The sequence below is a fragment of the Orycteropus afer genome, unplaced genomic scaffold, assembly GCF_000298275.1.
Source record: "Orycteropus afer afer isolate SDZICR_OR568_19922 unplaced genomic scaffold, OryAfe1.0 scaffold00919, whole genome shotgun sequence".
NCBI lineage: Eukaryota > Metazoa > Chordata > Mammalia > Tubulidentata > Orycteropodidae > Orycteropus > Orycteropus afer.
In genome coordinates, this window is record NW_006922506.1 from 270,775 (window position 1) to 282,169 (window position 11,395).

General features: G+C 42.2%; 4 non-coding genes across 4 annotated transcripts; 2 read left to right on the forward strand and 2 right to left on the reverse strand.

The window, feature by feature from the left end:
* The first annotated feature begins 1,154 nt into the window (after positions 1-1,154).
* Positions 1,155-1,260, forward strand: TRNAL-CAA. Its single transcript has 2 exons — positions 1,155-1,192; positions 1,215-1,260. It is a non-coding gene; the product is annotated as a tRNA-Leu (tRNA).
* Positions 1,261-1,692: 432 nt separating this feature from the next.
* On the reverse strand, positions 1,693-1,764 carry TRNAQ-CUG. The gene has a single exon. It is a non-coding gene; the product is annotated as a tRNA-Gln (tRNA).
* A 4,276-nt stretch (positions 1,765-6,040) lies between these two features.
* Positions 6,041-6,122, reverse strand: TRNAL-AAG. The gene has a single exon. It is a non-coding gene; the product is annotated as a tRNA-Leu (tRNA).
* An 827-nt stretch (positions 6,123-6,949) lies between these two features.
* On the forward strand, positions 6,950-7,022 carry TRNAM-CAU. The gene has a single exon. It is a non-coding gene; the product is annotated as a tRNA-Met (tRNA).
* Positions 7,023-11,395: the final 4,373 nt, after the last annotated feature.

Genomic DNA, 11,395 nt, shown 5'->3' on the forward strand with positions numbered 1-11,395 from the left:
CTCCTTTCTGTCTCCCCCCCCCCCAAAAAAAACCCCTCCCTTTCTAGGAGATTTCTACAACTCTATTTTAGATTTTTTTTTTAATTGTGCCATTATAATGTTAATTTTTGAGCACTTTCTTCCCCTCTTTGTTTCATAGGTGCGCTATCTTTTCTTACCTCCTTGAGGATTTTGTTATATACTTTTCTTTCTAAAGCCTCGCACCGTATCTATTTCCTCTTGGTTCTTTCTCCCCTCCCCTATTTATTTTTAGTTCTTGTCTTTCATGGCAGAAGTATTTTCACAAATATGTGATGATTTTTGGATATAGTTAATATTTAAAATAAGGAACTAAAAAGCTGATTGTACAAGCCCTGAAGGCATGGGCAAACTTGTAGACTGGGGAGTCTTACTTAAAGGGTCGCATGGAGGCCTAGCCACCTTCTTAGGGAGAACCTTCAAATATCAGTGCCTGTCGTTCTTTATCTTTGGAGTCAGTTTCCTCTGACATATTTGCACCTCTTGCCAGAAGCCTAGTAAGGGGCTGATAAGTGATTGTAGAGTTCTGTGGGTCTGCCAGGGGAAGGGAGCTAGCAGTTCTCAACTCCTGACCAGGTCAACTCCTGCAACTCACCTCAATGGCCAGTCTCGATACTCAAGGCTCACAAACCCCACTTACCTTGAAAAACAAAACAAAACAAAACAAAAAATTAACAACAACAACAACAAAAAAAAACCTTAAAAACCTCGCTGGTCTATACTAGCTCTCTTGCTTTCTCCCCAGGTCTACACTGGTTCACTCACTTCACTCCCGTTGGGGTCCAGCCAATTCCTTTGGTTTGTCAGGCGGCTTCTCAGGCCTAATCAAAGAGAACGGACGCTCTCTTGCCCAATCCCGAGTCAGTGCCTGGTTGATAGCATTCTCGAGCTCTTGCGGCTTGAGACAAGAAGAAAGGGCGGGGCAATAAACACTGAAAGGTAGCTCGAGGCGGGAGGAAAACTTCGGGAGTCGACTCAAAGTTCCTGATACCGCTGGGAAGGGAGGTTCTTTTATTTTGTACAGATTTACGTTCCCATATCTTGGAAAACTCTTAAACCAAAGAACAATAGGTAGTCGTTGTGGCACATTCAGCGGAATTGAAGATTATCATTATTTAAAAGCCTAAGTTGTAGGTGTCAGGATGGCCGAGTGGTCTAAGGCGCCAGACTCAAGTTCTGCTTCCTCTGATCGAGGATTCTGGTCTCCGAATGGAGGCGTGGGTTCGAATCCCACTTCTGACACAGCGCTGTGTTTTGTTAATTTCAACCACTCTCTCAGTTTTCATTTTTCTTTCATACATTTTTTGTTCTTTTCTTTCCGATCTTAACTAAAATGACGGACTCTCAGTGACGTCTGTTTCCTTTCTCATTTTGGTCGCTAATCATAAATCACGTTTTGCTCTGTAATCTGGTTTGTTCATTAAAAGAGTATTTCCTGAATCCTCACAAACTCCAGGGCATCCTGGGGGCGGAAATCAGTGTGGAGGAAACAGAAACATGTTGCACACAGACCTCGTGATTACAGGCTGGTCCTGAGGTCACGGGCCACCTGGAGTGTCTGTCCACACTGCGTCAGTTCATCAGAACTCAAGAGTGCATGCTGAAACTAAAATAAACGTGGTTCAAATGCAATCTGGGGGGGGAAAAAAAGAAAAAAAAAAAAACCACAAGGGAAGGTTCCACCGAGATTTGAACTCGGATCGCTGGATTCAGAGTCCAGAGTGCTAACCATTACACCATGGAACCTCTGACATAGGGTATGGGACACACTGTCCATCTGAGGTTTCCTTTCTTCGTATTTCTTCCCTGCCCCATCCCCCTCTTTTTTTAAATACGAAAGATGTATGTAATAAAATTAAGAATGAAATACCACTTTAAACAAAAGCTCTCCCTCTTTCCTCCAACTGACTTAAAAACTTTTACAAGGATAATTTTTTTTCAGTAAATAGTGATGATACTTACAGATTGAAAACTCTCTGCGCTCTTCATCGGCCGAGAGCTAGAAAAGCCGAGTACAACCCTGCCGGGAAGTGTAGGGGTAACATTCACTGTTTCCGCTGCCCCTTTGTCTCAGATTTTATTCTCACTCAGGGGCAGGGCCTGGCCTGGTACACAAATATTGCTTTCCCTAGAGGTTTCGATTTGCTTTAATTTCCGACCTACGCAAGGGCAAACTGGATTTTACTCTTATCGTTTGAAAGGGAGAAAAGAAAACTGTAACATCTCCTTTCTACAGCTTCACTTATTCATTCTCTGATACGTGCAGACCGCTCTAAGAACTCAGGGATTGTCTGCGTACCTTGACTCTTACGCTCCGTTATAATTGGGAGCTTGAATGTTTCATATCTGTAGTCACCCCTCCAAAATGCCTGAACCAAGGGACCAGAGCTCATCACTCTTTGAAATTCCTAGGTCTGGTGGTAGTAGGGAGCTCAATAATGCTTCTTGCAAGAACGCATAGATGAAAGGATGAAAAAATGCTCAATGAGATAGGGCGGCGTTGGACATTGTGAAGTTTTTGTTTGTTAGTTTTTGTTCCTTCAATCCGCCTTAATCTGGCAAATTGAAAGAGGGTAATTATTCCATTCCCCCCCCACCTTTCTGGGTCCCACCTTCCAGCTGGATATCTCAGTGTTCAGAAGCCTTTAAGGAAAAGTGCCCTACAGTGTGGGTGACTAGGAGGGGATGGCATATTTCTGGAAATACTATCTTTTCCCCCAAATCTTAACTTTATTAAAATAACAATAAATAACAAAGTGACCATATTTATAGCATGACTGGAAGATATGCTCAGGTATAATATTTTAGTCAATCTAAGTATTAATTATTGGCTATCTATGCTTAGTGTTTTCAGTGGCCAGTTTTTTCAGAAGTGGATGGTCCATCTTTCTTCCTAGTTTGTCTTAGTCTGGATGCTCAGCTGAAACCTGTCCACCATGGGTGACCATGCTGGCATTTTAAATATCATGGGCATACTTCTCAGCATCACAGCAACACATAAACCACCACAGTATGACAGACTGACAGATGACTGGAAGGAAGATCAAAGAAGAATTGATGCTTTTCAACTGTGGTGTTGGTGAAAAATACTGAAAACATCATGGACTGCCAGAAGAGCAAACAAATCTGTCTTGAAAGAAGTACAGCTGAAATGTTCTTTAGAGGTGAGAATGGCCAGACTTCTTCTCACCTACTTTGGTCATGTGGTCAGAAGGGACCCATCCCTGGAGCAGGATATCGTGCTTGGTGAAGCAGAGGGTTAGCGGAGGAGAGGAAGACCCTCAAGGAGATGGATTCACACAGTGGTTGCAAAAATGGGTTGAAGCATACAGGATTGTGAGGATGGCACAGGACAGGGCAGTGTTTCACTCTGTTGTACATGTGGTTGCTATGAGTTGGAGCTGACTAGACAGTACCTAGCAACAGCATGCTTAGTGCGTCTCTCATAGTCTCCCGGGGCTGAATTGCTAAGGAACCTCTAAACCATTTTCTGGCATTGATCCTTTGTCCCATTGATCCTTTAACTCCAGTTAAGCAAAGTGCCTATCACAAAATAGATACTGAATAAATGTGGGTTGAATTGAATGTATCTTTTTGGGAGTGAAGAGGAAGGTGGGAAATTGAAAGACTTCTGGTCAGGTGACTATAAAATGCTCTTAGGTGTTTACTTCCACCAATCCTGTCCCTCACACCCGTAAGCTATCCAGTCTATCTTCGCCAGTCTCCTGTTTTGTTGAAAGATGGTATAAACTATCTCAGATCCAGTCTAAGCAGCATTCTTTTCATTCCATGAACCATACCTTATTACTTAAAAAAAAAAGAGAAATGTCTCTTAGTCCTAAAATTCAACCAGAACATCAAAAGCTCACTACTTACATGCAGATGTTAAACTGCCTCCTGAGGACTGGCAAGTGGGAGGGATTTGAGTGACTTTTTTCAGCTTTAGCACATTTATCCCCATGGAACAGACAATGGGTAAAGACCTGGGAAATAAGGCAGATGGCCATGGGGATCTTTTCATTTATTCTTAAATCTGAATTGTAAGAGTGTTGCACCTTTTCCTTGAAATTATTCATGGTTGGTTCATAAATATTACAAAGCAAATGCAAGTAAGTACTTGAAGGCTACTGAGGGAAATGACTGGGAAGAGATACCCAGGATAATACACAATCAATGTGATCCTTGATAACTGAGCAGGAATGGTTTTCAGTCACTTGGTAGCAGGAATGAATACAGGAAGAGCAGGTCAGCATGGCACAATTAACAGTCCAAAACCAAGCTTATTTGAAGTGTCCAGTGGAAAGGGAACTTCAGAACACATGGCCCTACCTAAAACTGAAGACCCCAGAGTCCTCTTGGCTCCTTATCTCGGCATACCTCACCCATTTTGCAAGTTAGAAAGACATTCTTTCACGTATTTATTCATTGATGCCTGCTGCAAATATTTAGTTTTCATGATGTAGGAAAGCAAGAGAAAAATGGTTCTATAGTTGACAAAACTTTTGATTTCTGGGAAAAAGTAGTCAATTACATACATTTCAGTAAAATTGGAAATAACAATGCCAACAGATAAATGAAAAGAGCTCTGGTGGTGCAGTTGCTAAGACATTCAGCTGCTAACCCAAAGGTCTGTGGTTTGAACCTACCAGCCACTCTGTGAGACAAAGATGGGGCAGTTGGGTTCTATAAAGATTTACAGGCTTGGAAACTCTATAGGGCATTTCTACTCTGTCCTATAGGGTCTCTATGAGTTAGAATTGACTCAATGGCTGCGGGTTTGGATTTTGGTCTTGGAAGAAAAGTGGTGGGGTTGAGTGATAATAGAATTCCCCAATGCGTACACTGTCTGCTCCCCAGAGTACTGCATTTCTCCTTTGTGCAAATCATCAGCATTGGAGAATTTTTAACATTTAGTTGTTCTATTTATGAATCCCTCATTATAACCATGAAAACAGAAGTGTCTAAAATAAAGTTTATAAACTTCCTCTTTCCTCTCCAGGCTCCGTGGCACTGTTATCATTGGAAACAATTTGATGTGTATATTTCTATACATTGCACTGTGTGAATTGGTAACATTCTTTATTCCAATCTTATTCTTTACAGAAGTTGTATCATATTGAGGTATTATGTGTTTAAAAGTTTTTTTCCCCAGTAGGTATGAGGGCGGGAACCTCTGTCCCGTTCCCCTTCTTATCCTCAGCGGATACTTCTAACTCTGGAGCTGGTAGGAGGGAGCGGGAAACCAAGGGAGGCTTCCAGGAGGAAGTAACTTCCAAGTCGAGGTCTACAGAATTCAGGCGACGTGGGCAGAGCAACTGCTTTGAGCAGAGAGAGGGCGCCCCCTGGGAAAACACAGAGACTAGTGCAGAGCTACGAGGACGTCCCATGCCAGCGGGATGTGAGAGGGTTGTGCGGCGTGTCCCGGCTCCTAGTCCAGAGTCGCCACAGCTCAGCTCACCACAATTATAGTCAAATGTGAAATGAGAAACCTGCAGGGATACTGAGAACAGTGGCTGGTTCTGAGAATCCATTCCTTCCGTGGAATAGGCAGGACCTGTCTCCAGTTGCAGATTTCGGGAGACTTGACAGCCATTCTTTCATTTATAGAGTAATGTAATTAAGAAAGACTGCCGTATCTGCAAAGTTTGCACTTAGTAGGCGTTGAATGAATATTTTTACTGTGAACAAATTAATTAAATGAAGGCTTGGAATGTGTTATATACTCCTGAGTGGTGAAAATACAACGGTGATCAAGAGAGGAAATATACACGATGTTAGTTGCTGTCCTTTGGACTCCGACTCATGGCTACCTTACGTATAACAGAAGGAAATATTGCTCGGTCCTGTGCCATCCTTACAATTGTTGGTATCCTTGAAGTTACTGTTGAAATAAATAATTGAAGGCCTCCACGTGCTGGGCACTGTTGTGAGGGGTATGCCTCTGTGCATTAACACTGGCCCTGAGAAAAGAGACATTAAGAATCTGTGAAAAGTGGGCAAAACTAGGGTTGTGGAAAAGAGCTGGCAGCGGTGGGATTCGAACCCACGCCCCCGAAGAGACTGGAGCCTTAATCCAGCGCCTTAGACCGCTCGGCCACGCTACCGCCCGCTGTAGGGAGGTTCTTTGCACTTTCCCAAGAGTAACTGTCTCCCTCTCCTTTCTGGTCTTTCATCTCCTCTTCCCAGGCAGCTCCGAGCGATCCCGGAGGTTTCTTTCCTCCACGTTCCCCTGCACAGCCTGGGAACTCCCTGTGCTGCCGGAACTTTGCAGTTTGCTTCCAAACAGCTATCAGGATGACCCTGGACGGGACGCCGCAGGTGACATGGGAAGAGACACTTGCCCCATACGTCACCAAAACAGGAGGAAGGAGTCACGCGGATCGAGAACTCTGGGGACAGCAGATCCTCTTGGACCAGGGAGTAAGCCCCGGACTTCAAGAAAGAACAAGTCCGGCAGTTTGGGTTGAGGCCGGGGACTGCCAAGGAGAAGCGAAGAAATAATTGGGCCGTCCACTTTTCCTTCATCTCAGGGAACCAGCGCCTCCACAGAACCTCTTGAAGAGGCAGACAAGTTCAAGCTGTGCTTATTTAAGTCTTGTTTGCCTTTCAGAAGGCAGCGAGTCTACCCAGGCCTTGATCACAGAGGGAAAGGCCAAGCAGTGAGTCGAGAATCTAGGGATTCGTACAGAATTTTCCCAAAGACTGGACTTAATTGCTCGCGAGGTTCCTAAAGTCTCCACAGAAAGGTCCACGGGCGAAATGGAGTTGGTCTCTGTCTTATTCTGCATGGATTATTATCAATGTGTTTTAGATACTAATTAAATCACAGTACCACTATACTTTAAAGAGCTATGATTAAATTAAAAAAAAAAAAAAAGTTCTTTTTTCCAGTAATCATGGTAACTATTTCGAGCGAGTGGGAGGGACAGTTGCCTCCTTAGCGCAGTAGGCAGCGCGTCAGTCTCATAATCTGAAGGTCCTGAGTTCGAACCTCAGAGGGGGCAACCGGAGTTTCATTTTTTTAATTTAATACAAAAGCAGCAAGATAGCAATGAATGAAGTTGGCATTAACTTTATTCTTTCTGTTTTTCCGCTGAAAAGTATACAATATAGTCTTTCTAAACATTCCAAATAAATTGCTTTGATGAGACTGAACTGGTAATTTGCTGTCTAAAACCATAATGCTCTCTTATGAAATAGTGATTTTCACTAAGAATTCAACTCACACTCACTGCCGTCGAGTCGGTCTCAACTCATAGCGACCCCTCCTGGAGTTTCCGAGGCGGTATCACTACGGAAGTAGATTACCCAACCTTTCTTTCGAGGAGTGGCTGGTGGGTTTGGACCACCAGCCTTCTGGTTAGCAACCAAATGCCTTAGGCACTATGCCACCAGAGGTCCCTCACTAAGAATTATTGTTGTTGTTATGTGCCGTCGAGTCGATACTCCAAAATTTCTTCAAGTTCTTCTTATACTAATTGGAGATTGAGCTAGGTGATTTTTCAAATGCCTTTCGGAAGGTGGAAATGCCTAGCAATTGTCTTTGCTACAAAAACACCAAGGTCAAGAAGCTTACTTGTAATAAATTGCCAACATGGGGGAGGAGAGGATGTATGGTTGTACTAGGGATGTGGAAGGTATGTAGTCTACATATGATGTGAAATAAATTTTTATTAATTCCTCATTGGTTATGTCTTTCCATTCTTCTGAGACTAGTTATCACTAGGTCACCAATGACATCCCATACGACAAAAACGAAATCCTAAGTCTCATTGTGTTGCACCTCGTCTTCTTCAGCGTTGACTGGATCTCAAAATCAACCAATATGCCGTAGTGCAGGAAGGGATAAAACAGAAAGGTGAAGAGGTGACAAAACATTATTTAGAGAGGTAAGCTAGGCACCTCATCCAAACAACAAAGAACAAGACTGCTATTTGATACTCTACTCTTAATATCTGTTTACTAAGCGGAAAGTTTTCAATTGATATTTAGCACCAACAGGTAGCCACTGTTTGAAGTTGTATCTCTATTAATCTATTCTCTCTCGGCTTCAAATTCACTCCGTTCAAATCAAGTCCGTTCAGTAAGGTTGGGGCTGGAAGTCTGCAAACTGTATTTCCCGAACTCCTTTGACAAGTGGCTTCCTCTTAGGTTTTGTCAGGAAGAGGAATCAGAGGGAGACTGGAAGGCAGGAGGAGAGAAGCAGGGATTGCTTTCCTAATTTTTGGTCTTTCTGTCATGATCACTCCAACTTTGGCAGTTGGCTTCAACCTCCGTTTTCTTTATGGAATTCGCTGACCATATTCTCTGCCCTTACAGAGATTCTACCACCAGCAGCAGCAGGGCATGCTCTCTTCAGAGAGGTATGAGCCCAAGCAATCTGGACCTCTACCTAGGTAACCCTTAGGTAATACCAACAGCAGAAGGGCAGTGCCCTCTCCTTTGAGCTAGCTTGAGCCTTTCATCAGCACTCCCAGCCTCTTTCCTTTTGTTCCCTCTGCCATAGATGATAGCTGCTTCCCACAGTTATTATCCCTGGGTTACCACAATGTTCCCTGTGGAAATACTAGAAATAACTAGTATTTAGAACTAGTATTTAGTATTGGAAATAACTAGACCCTGACTGATACATAAGAGAAAAGGATGATACAACAGAAAAAGGCTCCTGGTATCTAGTGGAGTTTACCTTTTAGTAGTCAATGACAGGCAATAAATCCTTACCCAAGTACTTAAGATGCCAAATAATTATACATACTGAGGAAGGTTGGGCAATCTACTTCCGTAGTGATACTGCCTTGGAAACCCAAGGAGGGGTCGCTATGAGTCGGGTCTGACTCGATGGCACATAACAACAACAACATGAAGAAAAAGAAAATAGAACAAGGGCAGGGGAAACAGAAAGGAGGGAGTTTGTTTATTATAAAAGGCGACCAGGGAAGGCATTTCTGATGAGGATATTTGAGCAGAGATCTGAAGCAAGTGCAAGGGTGAACTATGAAGCATTCAGGAAGCATAGAGTTCCAGGCCAAGGGAACAATAGTGTCAAAGGCTTGGCAGGAGTATGCTTGGCATGTCCCAGGAATGGCAAGAAGGCTAGTATGGCTGGAGATTGGTAAGCTAGGGCCTTGATAGGAGTTGAGAGGGTAAATGGTGCATAGATCATGTAGGGTCATGATGATGATCAGAGAGGAAATCTTGCATAGGAGAAAGAAAAGATACCAAGGAATTAAGTTACCAAATTTAGGAGAAATTGTAGAGATCAGCTAGATCATGAGAAAGAGATTCTTAGTAAGGGGGAGGGGGGGGGAAAACAAGTACTAATGACTATTACTCGAGAAAATTTTCCTAATTGAGAATTTTTACAAAAGAAATTGAAAGTCCATGTTGGAAGACAATACTATTTGTCTGAGAATATCAGTTTGGAAAGACCAACTTCCATAACATACTCTAGTAACTGGATTTTTAAAGAAAAAAATAATAATTTGGACATTTTAAAAATAAAATAATTTGGACATTTTGGCAAAGAGAAATGTGACCTTAAAGGAAGAAAAATTAGGTTACAATTAACCTTCCAACAGTAATTTTTTATGCCTGAATATATTGAAGTATTTTACTTAAGATTTGCAAGGGAAGAAATTGTGAGCCAAGCATTCCATATCCAGTACTAAAAAAAACAAAGACTCACCGCCCTCAAGTGAATTTTGACTCATAGCAACCCCTTCTTGGGTTTCCAGAGCAGTATCACTGTGGATAGATTGCCCAACCCTCCTTCTCTGGAGGAGCTGGTGGGTTTGAACCATCAGCTTCCTAGTTAGCAGTCAAATGCCTTAGGCACCATGCCACCAGAGTTCCCATGTGCCCAGCACACTCATTTACAAATACAAAAGGTACAAAATGTTATCACTATGCAAGAACATGCATATGTGTTTTGTTTGAATGCTTTTTTAAGAAATCTGTTGAAGAACAGCTTCAGATAACACACACACACACACAAACACACACATGGACCAAGAAGAGAAAATTTCATTGCACAACTCCAGGGGGCACCGGTCACATGCTGTTCTGTTCTATATGGTCAACACCATTCTCTGGTGTTGTATAATCCAGAGATCCTCCCCAAAAGCCACTCTGGTTGCCCTGGCAACAGAACCTTCACCTTGTGATAAAGTGTCATAATAAAGAAAATTGCATGAAATGTAGTAAAAAATAGAGAATGTAATTATAACATGTACTTAGCTCAAGAGAAAACTGCTATTTTTTATTATTAGCCTTGTAGTATGACTTTTTGAAAATACACACCACAAAAAAAAACCAAACTCACTGAGGTCGAGTCCTATCCAACTCCTAGCGACCCGCCCTTTGAGTTTCCTAGGCTGTGTCACTATGGAAGTAGATTGCCCCATCTTCCTTCCAAGGAGTGGCTGGTGGATTTGAACTGCCAGCCTCCTGGTTAGCAGTCAAGTGCCTTAGGCACTATGTCACCAGAGCTCCAGATATATGCAAATATGTACATGTATTAATTTAATAAAAGTAACATAAATCTACTATGTGTCATAGCTTTTCAAATATTGAAAGAAGACACATTCCCAAGTGTTATCAAACCTAAAGTTTTATAATACATTTAATAGAGATTTAGTGTTGATGTGTAATTTGTCCAAGCCACTTAAGACTTTCAAGGAAAGAAGTTGAGAGCCAAGCATTTCCCATCCGGCACACTCATTTATAAACATGAAAGATACAAAATATTATCAATATGCAAGAACATGCATCAAGAATATATCTCGTTTGAATGCTTTCTAAGAAATCTACTAATTAACAACTTCCATCCTATTGTCAGTGAGTCATTTCCAACTCATACTGACCCTATAGGACAGACCAGAACTGCTCCATAGGGTTTTCAGCCAGAGAAGTAGGAGGACAACCTGGAGAGAGAGAGTAATGTCACGGCAGTTCAGGAAGAGAGTGAATGATTCAAGAAGTATGTGGTCAACAGTATCAAATAATATTGAGAGGTCAAATAAGATATTCATTCTCAAACTCCTTCTTTCTATAGTGGGGATTATAACATTTTTTTCAAAGGATTGTTGTAAGGACTAAAATATCAGAGATTGACTATAAAATATCTAGTATGAAGTCCATAAGTGATGCAAACAGTTAATGAGTTGGCTGCTAACTGAAAAGTCGGAGGTTCCTATCTACTCAGAGGTGCTTTGAAGGAAAGACTTGGAAATCTATTTCTGACAACTAATGGAAACGAAACAGGAGGCAAGCAAATTTGTCTTCTCATAGCATGTATTAGGGAGCTCTGGTAGCCTAGTGCCTAAGGCACATGCCTGCTAACCAGAAGGCTGGCGGTTCAAGCCCACCAGCCACTCCT